Source organism: Vicugna pacos, chromosome 17 (assembly GCF_048564905.1).
Source record: "Vicugna pacos chromosome 17, VicPac4, whole genome shotgun sequence".
NCBI classification, from domain to species: domain Eukaryota; kingdom Metazoa; phylum Chordata; class Mammalia; order Artiodactyla; family Camelidae; genus Vicugna; species Vicugna pacos.
Window position 1 is genome coordinate 40829306 of NC_133003.1, and position 18947 is coordinate 40848252.

Consider the following 18947-nt stretch of genomic DNA (forward strand, 5'->3'; position numbering starts at 1 on the left):
TATGTCGCAAAACAAAACACCCCCAATCTCAGTGGCATGCAACAAGAAATGTTTATTTCTTGCTCAATGGACGGTGAGTTGCCAGGTACGGCTCTTTTCTGGTTGAGTCCACAGGTAAGTTATTGATCTACTGCAGGGTGGGCCTACTTCAAGGACTGCTCGTGCCTAGGTCAGGGTGAAGGGGCAGCAGCAACCTGGGGAATATTTTTCTCATGGAGGAGGTGAGGAACTCCTGAAGGGCAACTGGAAACATGTAATTTCTCTGAAGGCCTACACTGTCACTCCTATCCTCATCGACTTTCCTTCTTTCATTGGCCAAATGAAGTCACCCGGCCAAACCTAAGATCAAACAAGGGGGAAGGAATGAGAGAAGAATATTCCTCCTGGGGAGAGGGCTGAGGACTGGATCTTGGCTGAAGGGTAATAGAATTTACCACAACCTGATTTCAAGGAAGAATTGTATTTTTGTTTTTTAAATTTGTAAAATAAGGCTTTGGACCACATAGGCAGAGAGAAATCTACTCTGCCAAAGATCCAATCAGGAAATAACAGCTATTAACAACCCTTTTTAAAAGTTGTAATTAAATAAACTTAATGGTTTCCAGAAAAAATACAATTTAGGCTGAGTATATTTTTAAACATTAGAATGGCAATGAGAAAGCTGCCATTGCTTTTTAGCCTCTTGAATTTGTCTATTCCAGCCTATTGGAGAAGTAGCCACACTCAGGCTAATGAACAGAGCTCGCCAGTTTGTACAGGGCAATCTCCCAACTCCACCCCAGGGCTTTTGTTTCTGGGTTAAATCAGGGGTTAAAAACTATGGCCCATAAGTCACATCTGGCCCCCCGCCACCTGTTTCTGTATAGCCTGTGACCTCAGGATGGTCATTTTTATATTTATAAATGTTTGTCAAAAATAAAATAAAATAATATTTTTGTAACACGTGAAAATACATGAAATTCAAATTTCAGTGGCCATGAAAAAGCTTTATTAGATCAGCCACACCCATTTGTTTACGTATGTTGTCTGACTGTTTTGGTGTGATCCCAGCGGGGTCAAGCAGTTGCCATAGAGACCACATGGTGTGAAAAGCTAAAAATATTTGCTATATCTTTACTGGCTTATTATAAGAGACTCTTGCCAACCCCTGGACTAAATGATTCACCCAGATATAAAATACTGTAATTCTGTATGGTTCTTAAACATACAGTTTGAAGCCTATTCTTAAATAGGTTTGAAGCCTAACAGTTCTGTCCCATGAGACAGAAAGGTAAGCACAGCATCTGATGGGTCCATCTGTGCCCTTGAGTCTACAGGACTTTGAGAAAGCAGGAAATCCAGATGTGACTCTCCCCTCTGACTCTCCACAGAAGGCAACTTGGAGCCACCACTTTTTGTAATGACGGAGGCAGTATCACGCTTCTGCAGCTTAGGCAAAATTCCATATTTCTCTCCCTAGGTGAGTCTTAACACTGGCCAAAGTTATATATCCAGCTATTCAAGGGTTGACTGAGCCTAAGTCCATGTCATCTTGCTACACGTTTCATATTGCATTCTCAGTAATGCTAAAAATAGCCCCTCCGTTAGCAATGATTTACATTTCATGCTGGCTTATGTGACAACGTTTTCTGCCGATTGCTTTTCCCACACATTTTTTAAAAAACCTTCTTCAGTTTAGATTTTGATTTAATTTTTGTTTTATAAAAAGAAATGTCATCCCACAAGGGGAGACAGCTCTTGTTATAAACACACGTGCGTAGGATTGTAAAACTTAATGAAATTCACAACCGAACATTATAATAAACTGGCCTCAGGACAGAAACAATCTAATCAGCCTCCAGTGAGTCACAGATGATTGGCTGGAATTGTACACAGGTGGCTGAGGGCACAAGGCAGCTGGCGTCTTGCCTCACAACACACAGGGGACGTGCGTTTTATGACCCAACTCTGCGTGCCCTGTCGTGCTTTATTGTTCACATATTTCTGTCCAAACCTGCCCTGGCAATGTAGCTGCATAGAAATGACAGTCTGCGAACCACACTCATTAGGAGAAGTTAGCGAATGTTGCACCAGCTGAGAAAGGGCCAGTTCCTTTCAGGGCAGCATCCAGATGAAGTAACTCAAGCTTTTGAGGACCTGGCTGAGATTTGCAGCTTTGAAAAGGATCACAAAGGACTACCTCCCCACTTCTCCTGACTAGTCTGGAAGTCTCCTGTTGATAATTCTGTGGGAGAATAAAAAAATATGTTCTACAATTGTACTACAGGCTTTACTGAGTTGAGCAGAATCATTGAGAAAGGTGGCATGGCTCTTACTTAATACAGTGTAAACACCTGAGCAGCTCTGAGCAGTATGAAGACAGCTTTCCAATCTTTCACTCCAAAATTAAATTGTGAGCTCTGTCACCAGTCTTAGTAGGTGTTGCGAGGTCATTGAAATCACCCAGGCAGCCGTTCGCCACACTTGGTTGTGTACTGATGCCAAGCAAGGCAGGTGGGGAGCACGAGTCCGTTCCAAGAAAGACAATGCATACCTTGTCATACATTGACTAATGCTAGTAAGAGAAAAATGCATATGGGGTCATCCAACTACATGAGGCTACCGGTGACGTAGAAAAAAATCTATCCAATTTGAAAATAAATGAGTAAATATTATTTCATTATTGTGAGAACAAATCACACCAGCCATAGCACCAGCACTAGCAGTAACCACTGCCAAGGATATCTGCAGTCCTTTTTTGATGGCATTTATATGGGAGAGTGGTCACGAGCAGGCTCTGGAACCAGAGCACCAGCAGTGAGTCCTGGCCTGTCACGTACAAGCTCTGTAACCTTCAGCCACTTAGTCAATATCTCTGTGCCTGTCTCTCCCTTGTAGAAAGTGACTGGGGTAAGAAAAGTACTTACCCACAGGGTTATTATGCTGATGTTACGAATTAATTCATGAAAAAAAGCACAGTGCCTGGCACATGAATAAGTGCTTCATTGATATCAGTGATTATTAATGAAATTATTTGGTATATGTATGTTCATACATTCACTCAGGACTCTCCAATTATAGTTATTTAAGAAGAAGGAGGCATGAAAATGAACATTTTTTGCATACCATGTGCTAGCTAGGTCTTGGCTGATGGCTATTTATTACCTTCTTTAATTTTTCTAATAATCTTAGAGTGGCAGATACTATCTCCCGGGAATCATAAAATTCTAAAAAGGCTACCAGGTCAGGAAGTGCCCATCAGCTATAGTAGAGCTACTGTTAGCCCTTTACTTATAAATCCACGCCTGGTTAAAGAGCTGGGATTTGGGGCTTAATTCCTGCCTGTACCTCTTGCTAACTGTGATCTTGGGCAATTTAACCTCTTTAAATTTCATTTTCCTCCCTGCAAAAAGTACATAATGATAGAAACTACCTCCCAGGTATAGCAGAAGCACTAAATGACATATTAATATCTAGAAATGTTTAGCACAGTACTCAGTACTTGAAAGACAGTGATCAGTAACCATTAGTCATTATAATATAAGATCCATATGTGCCTGTGGCTCTGTGTTGCCTCCATCACTGTGTTTACTGTGTTGTTAACCCACTCAGCACCACGATTAAAGAGTGAGCTGTCTGACAGGGGTTACTCCCTACTACTGATCACTGTGCTGTCTTCTGCTTCTGCTACAAAGATTTTGGCACACTTCAGGTATTCTATAAATACAAAAATAGTTGCGGAATGGCTAAATAAATCCATTTCTATATTTAAGTCATCCCTTCTTGTGTTTTCACTGAATGTATAAAAAGAAGACAATGCACTGACAGTGGGATATTATTCATCCTTCAAAAAGAAGGAAATTCTGCCATATGAGCCAACAAGGATGAACATGGGGAAAATAATGCTAACCGAAATAAACAAGTCACAGAAGGACAAAGCCTGGATGATACCACTTATATGACGCATCTAAAATAGTCAAACTCAGGAGCCGGAAGTAGAATGGGCATTTCCAGGGGCTGGGGTGGGGGCGGGCAAATGCAGAGCAGCTGTTCCATGGGTATAAACTTTTAGTTATGCCAGATGGTTAAGTTCAAGGGATCTGCTTACAACACTGTGCCTACCGTTGATAACTGTACTGCACACTTAAAAATTTGTTAAGAGACTAGATCTCATGTATTCTTAACACAATATTTAAAGACAGAGAAAGAGAGAGAGAGGACTAGAACTGAAATTTTTGAAATAGTTCTCATCTTAATTTCCAAGGAACTTTGCCCAGGAAATTTGTTCTGATTCTTTCCTTAATTTGGCTTGAAGAACTGATATCTTCTGAACAACACTAAGGGCCCTTTTGCTCTTTAAAGAAGAGAAATAGCAATGGAAATAAGAAGTGATCATGGCCACCTAGCACTCGAAAGACTCTGCCCAGTGACACAACACCAACGCCATCACTCTCCTGCCAACTTAAGCTCTTTCTCTGGGCTGAAAACTGCATCAACAACTTTTAAACAGTATCTCATTAACCTTCCCATCAAATCTATGACAGAGAATTTTCATTCTTATTTTCTCAGTGGAAAAGAAAAAAATCTCACGTCCGAGAAGTTAAGTGACTTGCTCAAGGTCACACAGCAGCCATGTGTCAGAGCCAAGGCTGAAACATGGCTCACTCTGACATCAGAGCCTTGCTGTCTCCCTTTATTCACTGGGTCTAAAAATATATATTGAGTATCTACCACTAAGTAAGTAAATATTTTTAAAGAGTTCAAAACGGTGCCTGATACAAAATAGGTGCCGTGTGGGCATGATAAGTAAATACGTAAATTTTTGGCCCACTTCGAATATATACATCAGTGAACAAAGCACACTATAATTCCTGCTCTCGCGAGGCTTATCCATAACAGAGGGGATAGGTGAACACAGTAAACAGGTAGCAGAGGGAGGTCATACATGCAATGGAGAAACAGAGGAGGGAAGGGCGATGGGGCAGGAATGTTCATGCGGGTGGTGGGTTGCATTTCAACGTAGTGATCAGGGCAGGACTTACAGAGAAGATACACTGAGTGAAAAGCTGTGGCTCTCTCTGGGAGGGTTACTCCTGACAGGGAACGGCTAGAGCAAGGGCCCAAGGGTGACTAAGGAACAGTCACATGTCTGGAGTGGAGTGAACAAGGGCCAGAGGAACAGGAAATGAGGTCAGAGACATGATGGGATGAGGGGTGGTGGACGCTGTGTGGGGTGCCTGCTCTGAGCAGCTAGATTAGGATCCCCCACACTGACCTCTCGAGGCTAGTCTATTATTTGCAATTCCGGCTTGGGGACAATTAGAGGGTCTCAGGAACCCCTTTCCAATGCTTGACATTTCAGGGCTGAGAGAGTTAAGGTAGAATGCTCAGGCGCCAGCTGGTCAGCAGGGTCTGCTCAACCCATGAACATTAGAGCCTGCAAAGGGCAAGGGTTATTTGAGGAGCGGAAACCTACAACATCTGTTAACCATGCACAGATAAAGGGGCCAAAAATAATATGAACAAAATGAATGTGAAGCTAAGGGAAGGGCCCTCTGGGGAGAATAAGATTGAGCAATGACAAGAAATCTAAAGGTGTGTGTACATGTGTGTACACATGTATGTCTGTGTACATGAATATACATGTATATGTATATATGTGTGTATATTTACTTCAAATAAATCACTGTAATAATTGCCCACTGTGTGTAAGTGACAGTAAGGAAGACAAGAGATTTTTATAACATGCAGTGAATTTTCAGGCATCTTGAAGTAACTGGAAGGAGCTTGGATATGTGAAGTCAAGAGCAAGGGCTGGCGAACTTTTCCTCTGAAGGGCTGGAGAGTAAATATTTCAGGCTTTGTGTGCCTTACTGTCTCTGCTGTGACTACTCCATCCTGCTGTTGTAGAGTGAAAGCAGCCCAGACACCTGTAAACAAATGGGCGTGGCTATATCCCAATTATTCTTTATTTACACGCACAGGGAGCAGTCTGGATTTGGCTCATGGGCAGTGACTTGCTGTCCCCTCAGCTAGAGACTTACAGTTCCGCTAGTTCTGCAGAAGTTGCTATCTGCAGAGTGTCCCTACTCAATGCCAGAGCCAGGCTAGGTGCCTCTCCTCCTAAACATAATTATTATAGCCTGAATATTATTATCTCTATTTTGCAGATGAAGAAATAGCGTCTCTGCTCAGAGAGGGTAAGTACATCGCCTAGGGTCACACAGCAATTAAGTGGCAGAACTAAGCAGCAAACTGTGGAACACAAATCCACATGGCATGTTCCATCACAACATGCTGAACCTCACAGAAGAGAAATGCAGATAATATCAGATGTTTAGCTCTTTGCCCAAAGCATGAAAAACCAAATGGAATTAAAATGAGATTTTAGTCACTGTGTATTCCTATGTCCATTTCAGCTTTGGGGAAGGGAAAACAAAAAAGATACGTTTCCACTTTGTCTTCTTTGGCTTATACATGAACTTCTCTCTAGGGATTTCAAAGCTGCCTAATCCTTGGTTTCTGCATTTCTGTTGGAAACAGTCTGTGCCATTATGAATGATGGGGGCTGGGGGTTAGGCGATGGAGAATAAATAAACTTTCCCCTTGTTCTATGAAATAGATTGGCAAACTCAAGGATGAAGTGAGCAGAGTGAAATGCAAAAATTTTTTTGGGTCACGTGCAAACCTACAACAGAAATAAGGCCACCACCACACCATGTTCCTTCTATTCCTCCACACCCTCCTCCCGTGATGCTCTGACCAGGTCAGCATTCTTCTGTCCACAAGGAGAAAAACCAACTGCTAGTCCTGACTCATGGCCCCCTGGACTTGTTCCATCTACCTGGAATACTCTGCCCAAGATTCTCACAGGGCTGGTGTTTCTCATTACTCAGGTCTGCGTTCCAAACTCCTGTTTCTACCGGAACTTCTCGGAGCTCCTTGTTTAAATTTTCAAAGCACAGGTCTTTATCACATTAACCTCTGTTCAATCTTGGCATTGGAATTGGCACTGCCACTTCTGCAAGATAAGGGGGAGCTGGAAGACTGAACCACACATTTACTACCCTGAAAGTTAAGGAAAATGTTCTAACCAAGGGGCAAAGAGCCAGGGCAAGAAAGATAGAACTATTCCAGCCTCACCTGCTCAGAATGGAAGGAATTGTCATCTGTGTCCAATTCAAAGCAGCGTTGGAGAAGGTGGGGGAGGGGCGGGCCATCCACACGTGTTCAGGCACGTCCAGGAAGGGCACAAGGCTGGGCCTTGTTCTGGTATCCCCGGGGAAGCGGCCCTTTTGTCACTTGTCTTTGGGGCATTTTCAAGGTGAGTTATTACAGAAAGAGCCTTAAGGGGAGACTGGTGACCTCAGTGGGGAGCCCTGGTCTCTGCTCAGCCTGGCGCGCCTCAGTTCTGCTGTGGGTGTGATGGTCATCACCTCTGCCCGTTTCATAGGCTGTATGAAGAAGTGACACTTAATAAAGGCTTCTCCAATTCAGCCAATTCCATTTGGGCTTTTGGCACATTTGCTCTGAGTTTCTGGCTTTGATGCCGGGCCTCGTTCCACTGGCTCTGGGAATTGGGTCGTGTTAAGCTTCTGGAAGTGAGAGGACGGCCTCGTGTTTGAACTGGTACGTGATTGATTAACCCTTTCTGCAACTTATCTGGTGAATAATAGATGGCTGGGCAAAGCAGGCTCCAGATGGCCACAATTCCTGAGATGCTGACTTCAGAGGTTGTGATATCTGGTCACAGACTGAGTTTGACACGTGGCCACACTGACATGCGAGCCCGGGGAAGACTGGCTGTCTGGACTGCCTCTAAGGATTTGGGGAGTGGAGATTTCATTCTTTGAGCAAATTTTAATCTTAGGGCGGCCTTCATCCCCTTGTGGCAAACAAACCAATCCAAGTGGAAGCGATATAAATAAACTCAAAACAAAGCATGTTTACAATTTATTTTGGTCTTGATTTTTTTGTTTTCTATTTTGTAAACTCCACTGTCAACTTCTAAGCTTTAAATACAACTGGGAAGAAAGAAAGAAAGGAAAAAAAATGGAAGGAAGGAAGGAAGAGAGGGAGGGAGGAAACTATAATAATAATTTTAAATAACTGACCTTCTTAAGAAGTTTAGAAACATAATCCTATTGCTCCAACATTCAGCAAGTAAAGCAGTATTTTAATTTCTGGAACACCATTTAATAGTTTAAAAAAAACAGATCCTTGCTTCTTTTCCATTTACTCCATTATTTCAAAAAAAAATCTTCTTCTGAGGGAAAGTCAAAATAAGTCAGCTCTGTTCTCTTGCTTAAGTGAAAAAGAAGCGAGTGTTTACAAACATGGTTTTAATCAGACTTTTAAATTTTTATTTATTTATTTTTGCCATTTACCAAACGTGGTGCTAGTTTTCAAGAAAGAGAAAGTACCATGTGAAACATGATTCACTTCTCTCTGCTGCTCTACCCACAGGTCCAGCCTGTACAGTTACTGTTTCTTAGGGTGGGGAGACTTGGTCGTCCGCCATCATGAAACCAGTGTGTAACTTGGGGACTGACTGCAGCAGTGGGACCAAGCCCCACGCACAATCTCAGAAACCAGACCAAAAAATCAGAACCCACACACCCTGTTCCATTTCTTAAGTACGTTTGTAGTGGGAAACTAGATGCAAACACACAGAATGGTTCAATATTGATTTGGGCATACGTTTTTAAAAAAGCCAGTAAGACAAGGTGCCAGTTGTTAACAGTAACTCAAGTCATGCCATTCAATCAAAGCACATTCAGACTCGGCTACTGGATATGTAGGTTTTAGCCAGCTCATTTCCTCTGATTAGTGCCACAGAGAAATTGTTATGTACCTTAGACCTGGGAAAACAAACTTTGTTGTCAGAATGGGGCCAGCCAATAGATGGACATCAGCTCCCTCCATCTCTCACCCATGGCAGACATCACTAATCGATTACAGCACTCTTCATCACTGAGTCACGAGGCCTCAGAATCCTGTCTAAATGAGGTGTCAGGTAGTCAGAACAGCAGTGTTGGAATTGGCATCACTGCAAAAACTCACTGGGGCTGTCTCCACATGGCACAAATGTGTCTTGCAGCTTTGATAGTTTTCTACCATCGCAAGTGTCCCTGCTGGTATTTGCACCCTTGTGTAATTCCCTCCCTAAAAATATGGACTGGACCTAGTGATTCAATTCTAGTGAATAAAGTTTGCAAAAGTGATGATGGGACGGCACTCTTAGGATGAGGTTACAGAAGACGGTGACTTCCATCTGGCTGGTACCTGCTCTTAACCTCTCACTCTGAGGACACCGGCAGCTGTGTTGTGACCTGCTCCATGGAGAGGCCCACAGGACAAGGAACTAAGGGAGGCCTTTGTTCAACAGCTTATGAAGAACCAATGCCCCCAACTCAAAAGAAAGCCAGTGACTGAATTCTGCCAACAAACCACGTGAACGACTTTGGAAGTGGATCCTTCCCCAGCCAGGCCTTGAGATGAGTGTGCCTGGAGAAAGACTTTGAGCCAGAGGACCCAGACTTCAAACTCACAGCAACTATGAGATGATACTGTTGCTTTAAGGTCACTGAATATTGGGATAACTTGTTACGCAGCCACAGATAATAACATAGCAAGATTTTAGCAGACTCCCAGAAAGAAAAAAGGCAAGGAGAGAGGAGACATGTTAGAATAAGCAAACTCAGTCTCTGAAAGGGGAATTCAAATTTCCTCTGGGATGGAAAAACTTAAAATCAAGTCACAGCTCTAGGATGGCCTCCTTGGTTCTGAGATCTGATCATTCCTATCAAACATTTATTGCACGTGGAGCCTAAGCATGGGCTTATCCTTGAGATCTTGCAAAGACAAAGATGCAAGCCATGGTCTCTATCCTTCAATACTGTAGGGTTAGGAAACAGACACTATAAGCTAAAGTTAACAAGGCAAAATCAATGGAGTGAACATTGATTGTTTTCATCTGCCCAGCAACTATCCTTGTCCTTTTTAGTTTCAACAGGCTAACTTTTCTTCAGGAAACCACCCCAACATCTGCTAGGCCCATTTGGTCTGGGTGGAAATGACAGCATCTCAGGTTGGGCCCGACACTGAGCTTGCTAACTTGGTAGAACATAAGCTTGAAGACATTGGTGACCATTTTCACTTCTACTTGGAGTGAGTCAGTTTGAATTATATGAAATAGAGGAAAGCAAAGCTGAGAGAAGGAAAGAAGAACATTCCTGACAAAATCTTTCCAGTCCCTTTCTCCAACTGCCTTGGTACTGGCATTTTCAATTCTATTAAGCCAATAAATACTTCCCTGCCTCCCAGCACACTGTTTTTACTTTCTTCACTCTATACCTGTTTGAATTGGGTTTCTGCAACTTACAACTGCAAGAGGAGTGACGTGAAAGTGTAGGAATTTGAAAAACCTAGCATCCCATAAAGTTGGCCTTGAGATGGGCCTGGATCAGCAGGAGGAGGGGGTCACAAGCAGGTTTCTAGGTCATTAAGTCCTTTGGAGATGACTCAGATGTAAACAAGGGCATCACTACTGACACAAATTCTGTGGGTGACTCTTGGTCCACCTGGACTCACATGAGAAAATGAGCCAGGACAGTAATCATGTTCGTTCACTCAGCAAGTATTTACTACACACTGGCTCTGTGCTGGGAAATGTTTTGGACTGCTGAGAACACAATGACAAAACAAAATGTGTCTGCTCATTGGGTGTATGAGTCTAGTCTCTTCCCAGGAGGAAGATGATAAAGAAGTCTATCAGTGTATGACAGGGCTGGTGGTGGTAAGTGCCAGGAGAGACAGAGCAAGTTAGGGCTGGGTAGGGTGATGGGGACTAAGGAGTGTGGGTGCTATTTTAGATGTGGTGGCCAGGAAAGGCCTTACAGTAGAGTGAAAATGCAGGCAGAGGTAGAAGTGAAACACAGGATGCTTCACACAGACATCTGGTGTAAGTGTTCAAAGCAGAGGAAGGGTGAGTACAAAGACCTTCAGTTGGAATGCAATATTTGGTAGATTTTAGGACAGTAACAGGGTCAGTCAGTCAGGGAGAAGTGAGAAAAAAGAAGAGAAAAAGACTATGAAGTCAGGGAGAGGTCAGATCTCATAGGGCCTCATAGGCCACTGTTAAGGATGTTAGCTTTTACCCTGAGAGCCATGGGCAGCCAAAGGAGTGCCATGACATGACTGGTTAGGCTGTCTCAAGGGACGTGGATATAAAGACGACCAATTTAGAGGCTACTGCAGAAGTCTTGGTAAGAACTGATGGTGGTTAACAGTTGGGGTTGGACTGTGGATACATTTTTGAAGATACAACTATGCGATTTGCTGACCCACTGGATACAGAACATGAAAGAAACTATGGTCTAGGAGGAGTAGATGGAAGGGCGGGGCTATCCTTAATCAAGATGAGGAAAACTGGGGAGAAAAGTTTGGCTTGAACCTGCTCAGTGTATGATGTCTGTTAGACACTGGAGCGATGGATCAGGTGGGTGGTTGGACATATGGGTCCCGAGTACAACGAAGATGTCTGGGTTGGAGATGAGCATTTGAGAAACACAGTAGACAGAGCTATTTATTGAAAGCTGAGACTGGATGGGATCACACAGGAAGTGAGTATAGACAACACAGAAGACATTCAATGGAATCTCAAGCTACTCCATCATTTAGAGGTCAGGAAGAGAAGGAAGTTGCTGGAAAAGACAGTGAGATGAAAAGTTCGAGCCACAGTACTTTGTAACCAGGTAGAAGACAGAAGAATCCATCTCTGTGCTTCTGCTTTTCCTCTGTTTTACATAATGTCACCTCCCTTTCACTCAGTACAATACTTTCTCTGTGTTCTGGGCTAGAAGGACACAGAATCACTATGGCAGAGTTTTCTTACTCAGAGATAAATTTAAATCAAGGCATAGGACACCAGCCATAAAGAAGAAACAGAGTCTCTGATGAAATGAATTGTGGATGCAGGAAGAAGGAAGGGCAGGTGCTGGGGAAAGGAGTCCAGTGGCTGTTAGAGCCAGAGAAGAAGTCAAAATCACAAAGGCAGACACAGCAGAAATGAACGGCTCCCCAGTGCTGGGTCAGGGGACACAGTGGGCAAGAAGGATATTTGATGATGGTCCAGGTTCATGACCCTGAAACCAGAGAGGGGAGGTCCAAATCCAGGTATCTGATAAATACTCAGACCATGGGCTTTGGAGGCAGCTGACTTTTAAACTTTTTTTTTTTTTTAAATGGCTGAAACACCTTTTATTCTGCATTTTAGGGCCTACTTGAAAAATTGGCAAATTCTAAAGCCTGGCAGTATCACTCACTCACCTAGAATGCTAATTTGCTCACCTATAAATAGGAACAAAGCCCACTGTGAATAATAATAACAACAACAACATGTCAAAGTGCCTTCCATGTGTCCGACACTGGTTTCAAGCTTCATTTTATCCTTATGATCTTCCCATTTTACAGATGAAGACATTAAGACTTAGCAGTTAAGTGATGTGCCTAAGTTCCCACAGCTAGTGAGTAAGAAAGCTACAACTGAAACCTAGAGCTTTGTGACACCATCCTGACAGTGTCAGAGATGTGTGGGCTCAAGGTAAGTAAGTGCAAGATGAAGTGGGGTGAGATGCACCTCAGTTTGAATGAGGAGCTCTTGGCTATGGGGACCAAAGGAGGTGTTGAGAAAAAGTGACGACAGGGATCCTTTGGAACACATTCCCTGAATGCATACCACAGTCTGCCATCTTGGGACAGAAGATCTACCTAGCAAAAGTGTCCTGGAGATTTGGATGCATCTATAGAACTACGGTATGGTGTTTTTTTCTGGGCTCAGGGTCTGTGATCAATAGCCTCAGTCCTCTAGAGACAGAAGGTGGGGAACACACATTTTCTGAGAATCTGTTCATCTAAGGTGCCAAGGAACTAGGCACTTCTAATGTGTGACTTTAGAACCTTCTTAGAGTAATTCAGTAGGGTAGGAGTTGCTTCCCTTATGTTACAGATGGAGAAACTAAGACTCCGGTGAGTGACGTACAGATACTTGTCCCGGAGGGAAAGAGATGAGTTTGCAACAGGTTGTGATTAATTCCAAAGTTCATGCTCTTTCTCATACTTCTGGGGAAAAGGTATTCTTTCCTGTCCCCAAAGGTACATGTGTCTTTTCTTGCCACTTTAATCTCTTTTGTAATAGTTTTGTCTTTTCTGCCTCAATCACACCAGAACAGTTCCGGGGAGCTATGAGTAACAGAGACCAATACTCCTTTCTTTCCTTCCTCTTTGAGTCTCTTCAGCACATTTAAAACTTTGTCTTCATTCCCTTCCCCCAAAGTGAAAGTTGCTCTCTCTTGGTTGACTCAGAACTGCAGGGATAAATTCTTGGGGAAGTCATGTGCTTTTTATTATTATGTTGTTTATTCATAGACTTGAAACACATTTATACTGGTAGGCTATTCATGGAATAAAACATTCAGAGGAAAAAAACAAACCAGTGAGTTTGGTAGTCCTCTTGAGGAAACAAAGAGAACCTCCTATAGAGAAGCCTGTTTAACTCTTCTAGTCTCATGTCCTAATTCGGGAACCCACTGGGCCATCACCATGGTTGAGAGCAGTCCCAGACTCTCCGCCTGAACATCACCAGGGCAGAGACTTGGTGTTTGCTGTCATTATCACAAAGGAAACAAGTTACCCAGAGCTGACTGGAATCCCCAGCAAAGTGAGCGAAGTCAATGCTATCGCTACCTGCCTCCAACATTCCATTTTTAAACTCCTTGTTGGCGGGTGTATGTTTTTATGGAGGGTGGGACTGGGAAACTAACATCTATTAAGTCCTGTGATCAAGCATTCTGCAGCCTTGCTACTCAAAGTGTGGTCCAGGGACCAGTAGCATTGGCACACTTGGCAACGTGTCAGAAATGCATAATTTCAGATCTTACCTCAGCCCTACTCAATCAGAATCAGAATTTCATAAGACTCCTGGGAAGCTTTTCTTACACACTAAACTCTGAGAAGCACCATTCTGTCAGGCATTTTATTTAGGCATTGCATATGTTTAGGGAACAGGTAGTTAAGTCAATGTTACTTAAATGAGAAACAAAAGATCAGAATGGTTAAGTAACCTGGCCAAATTCTTGGCTACCCTGTGTCAGGGCCAGTATTTGAACCTTGCTGGGTCTGACTTCAAAGCCGGTCTATTTTCTACTGTCTCGTGTTACCTTCTCTTTTCCTGAAGCTTAGGTTGCAATGGGCAGCTTTCATTTCAATGAGAGGAAACATGAGACCTGAATTTCCACAAGGGGAGACTCAGTGAAGCAAGAATTATAGGCCCCAATAATGGTGGACCAAGGGAAGCACTGGGCAAGTCAACTGAAGACAGGCTCTCATAGGTGGGGTGAGAAGGGTGCGGCCGGAGGGTCTGGGCTCTTCCCTGTGTGTACACTGGCCGTGGTAGTATGGCCTGGGAAATCATGTGTGCTGCTGGAACCTTGCATCCATGACTCCCTTTTCCTCTCCCCAACCCCCACTCCAACCTCTGAATGAGTGGAAGAAAAATCAGCATTTCCCCCTCTAAGTCCTCTAAATTACAGCTTATAAGGAATGACCTTGAGGGCTTAATTTATCCCACAGATGGGCATTATTTGGCCTACACGATGTTGGCCCAGATAATGTTTTAAAACTCCGCTAAAATGTGAACACATTTAAAAAGTTTTCATGAAAGTATAATATACATACAGAAAAATGCATATATATTTAAGTGTCCAGCCTGATAGATTTTCATAAAGAACAGGCCTGTATAATTAGCACCAAGATCATAAACAGAACATTACAAGCACCCCAAAATTCTACTTGTACTTTCAACATGAGGGGTGCCAATATTCTGACTTCTAATTGCATAGATTAGTTTACTTGTCAACATTCAAATATTACAAGATTTAACAGAAAAATCTGAGATTTCCAGCTTGTCTTAAAAAAAACGGAAGCATCTAGCAACAGTGGGCTCATGTTCTCACAGAACAACAATCAACTGGGTTCGAGGAGGGACTAGACTACTCTCTTCAGTAAGGCATGCCCTCTCCAATTTGCCATAGTCTCCACCACTCCCTACTACCCTACCACTACTTAGAGCTGGTGGCAATGCTCTTTAACCAATGCACTTGCAGTTAAAATATAATTAAGAATTAAAATAGAATTAAGTAAAAACATTTATTCTATTCTCTTGCTTCCCTAGTTTACATTGTCTGCCCAGCCCCTATAGGGATTTGGATTTGAATTTGAAATTCCTGTTCCAAGCCTGAGGACTCCCTGTATCATTGTGAACCTCAGAGGGTGTCGCAAATATTTCTTAAGAATGGACTTATGACAGTCCTTTCTTACCCTCATGATTTGGCTTTGGGGATGCCAAGTAAGTGGTTAAATATACTTGTGAAAGTTAGTCCAAAGGAAAGAAGCTTCAGCTTCTTGACAGATTGTTTTTCTTTTCCCCTGTCTGGCACAGCAAGGTGTTTCTGCAGCGGGGTGGGGTGCGGCATGACCAAGCCCAGGAAGGAAGCTGAGCACACAGCCTGGGCAGGGATGCCGGGATGACCACATCAGCAGGGCTGTTCTTTGGCTATGCCGAAAGAGTCAGCCACTGTTGCTTAATCTGCTCCAGTTCATAAACTGGAGGAAAAAATATTCTCATGGAATAGGTGTTGCTCCAGAAAACCAGAAGAGAAAGGAAAGTACATGAGGAACTGGATAGGAAGGAGCTTTCGAAATGAGGAAAGAATACAAACAACAACAGCAATGCAACTACATCACTTCTGAGGTGGAAGGGTGAGGTCTAAGGACGGCAAAGCCAAAGCCAAGATGAATGTAGGACCCCTACATCCTCTGTGGAGGAAAGCCCCAGCACACCTTAAGAAAGCCACTTTGATTGCAATGAAAAGAAGTGTGCATTTTCTGTGGGATAACACAGTTATGGAATGATCCTCTGGGGTGATACAAGTTGAAAGTAAGTTTAAGAAAAGTTTTGATGAATGGCTCTAGGCTCATAAGAAGTTATGGGCCAAAGTTTTCAGCTTTGAGGTTGGTGTCAGTGAGGACGGGCTTGCCCCACCTTAAGGTTCAAGGTATTGAGAGATTAAACTTGGGCTCAATTAACTTCAACAAATGGTGTTGGGAATTGGATAACCACATGCATAAGAGTGAAACTGGACCCTTATCTTCCACTATACACAACTATCAACTAAAAATGGATTAAAGATTTAAATATAAGACTTGGAACTGTAAAACTACTATAAGAAAACACAGAGGAAAAGCTTTATGATATCAATCTTGGCAATAATTTCCTGGATATGACACCAAAAGCACAGGCAACAAAAGCAAAAACAGAGAAGTGGGACTACATCAAACTAAAGAGCTTGATGGAAACAATTACAAAGTGAAAGGGCAAAGGAGACAATTTACAGTGTAAAGGCAACCTATAGGATAGAGAAAACATTTGCAAACCTCGTATCTGATGGGTTAATACCCAAAACATATAAAGAACTCAAATCTCATTAGCAAACAACAACAACAACAACAACAAAAACCCAAAACCCAAATAACCTGATTAAAAAAATGGGCAAGACTTGAGTTGACATTTCTCCAAAGAAGATATACAGACAGCCAACATATATATGAAAAGGTGCTCAACATCACTAATCATCAGGGAAATGCAAATCCAAGGCACACTGAGATATCGCCTCACACCTGTTAAGATGGCTATTACAAAACAACACAAAACAAAACAAAACAAAAAGACAAGTGTTACCAAGGATATGGAGGAATTGGAACTCATATATAGTTACTGGGAATGTCAAATAGTATAGCTAGTGTGGAAAACAGTATGGAGGTTCCTCAAAAAATTAAAAACAGAACTACTATATGATCCAATAATCCCACTACTGGGTATTTATCCAAAAGAATTGAAATCAGGATCTTACGAGAGATTTGCATTATTCACAAAATATGGGAACAACCTAAGTATCCTTTGGTGGATGAATGGGAAAGAATTTGTGGCAAAGATACACAATGGAATATTATTCAGCCTTAAGAAAGAAGACTGTCCTTCCATATAACAGCATGCCTGAATCTTGAGGATATTTTGCTAACTGAAAGAAACCAATCACAGAAGGACAAATATTGCATGATACCATCTGTATGAGGTCTACAAAATAATCACGTGCAAAGAGTAGAATGGTGGTTTCCAGAGCTCGGGGGAGGGGAAAAGGGGAGTTGCGATTCAACCAGGATAGTTTCAGTTATGCAAGATGATTCAATCCCACAGCTCTATATTGTGCCTACAGATGACAATAATACATTGTACACTTTAAAATTTGTCAGGAAGACAACAAATGGTAAGTATTCTTTCCACAATATAAAAAAAATTGGGAGGGCTATATCCACCATTTGTTCTTACACAAATGTAAAAGAAATCCCTTGGTGAGAGGAGAGTGATCACCCCTCAGGCTCTGCAATATGCTAATCAGGTTGTGTGACATCAGATTGGAGCCACAACTAACCATCAAATGCTTCTTGTGTGTGTCAAGTTCTGTGTTAGGCACCCAGCTGACAGAGCTCACATCACTTCCAAACTGACGCTGTGAAATGAACATGGTGCAATTTCACATTTTACAGAGGAGGAAATTGAGGCTACAAAGAGTCAAGTATTATGGCCAAGTTGCGAGGCTTGGGCTCTGAAGTGCATAGTCTAATACCCAAACTCTCTGCTTTAAAACAAAACAAAATAAAACACTCCTGCTGGCTCATAACCATGAAAGCAAGGGTTTGGAGTTGACCCCTGGTGCCAGGGCCCCTCCCTCAACTTTCTAATTGGGATGATAAAGAGATCAAGTGTCAAGTGGGTGAGCATTCAGCTTGGCTCCAGTTCTCCTCTGTCAAATGGCATCATGTGGGAAGTATGAGGTGTTGTCACAGGAATAATCAGCCACCTGGGAGGGAGACGGGGAGCCACTCTGCTTGTGAAAGTCCTGGAGGGCTCCTCTAGATCCTCTTGGTAACTCTTTACGAGGAAGTGTCTAGGGTACATTTTCTATTCCAGAAGGACTGCCGCTAAAATTATCCGGGTTAGGAGAGTGACAGAGATCCGGCTCCCAAGCATTTGGTCTGCAAATAAACAGCGGAGCTGATGATCTCTATTCAAGCTTAAATAAAGCCGTATGAGGAGCTCTGCCAACCCCTCCCCTACCCTTCCCACCTCATCTCTTAGGAAAGACCGATGATTTTTGAAACATATATTACAACCGAGCCTTTTCTTGCCTTTTTCTTTCTCCCCCTCCGTTGAAAGCCCTTTCCTCCCAGCTGTGTGCCGTGAATCAGCAATACCTCCAACTCTTTTCTGAATGTCTAGAGGCTACAGAAACCTCAAACATACTTCCCCCAAACCTCCTCCGCCTGAAATTTCAAAAGTGTGTACATTTTCAAAAATGTAATCGGGATGAGTAGGATTCATGTGGGCTTTGCTCAGGAAAGTTGCATTTTGCAAGAGCCATTTGATGTCAAGTTTCTGGTTTTTTTTTTTAAGTCTTCTCCCCGCTTCCATCCCCCACAAGTCTTTTATCTTAGAACCAGGAAGTCACATTGTGCCAGCCAACTCTGAATTGTAACCACAAGAAGTTGGAGATGGGTTCAAAGCTCAGGACTCAGGAGGCTTGAATATACTTTAACCTTGGCAGAAGGCACTCCTCACTCATTTGGGGGGAATGAGCATCCCTGGGGGTGGATGGGGGCAGCTGTGTTGTTGGGGACATAGTCGGTGGGTTGTCCCCCTGTCCGAGGGAAGTGTGAGCAGAACAGACTTGTTCTGGGAGGTACTGCACAGGCTGGAAGGGGAGTTAGTTTCATTTTCCACTTGGACGCAGTTGTGGAAAGAATCCGTCAGGAACTGCTCCCTCTTTCTTTGCTCCCTCTCTCCCAGCTCA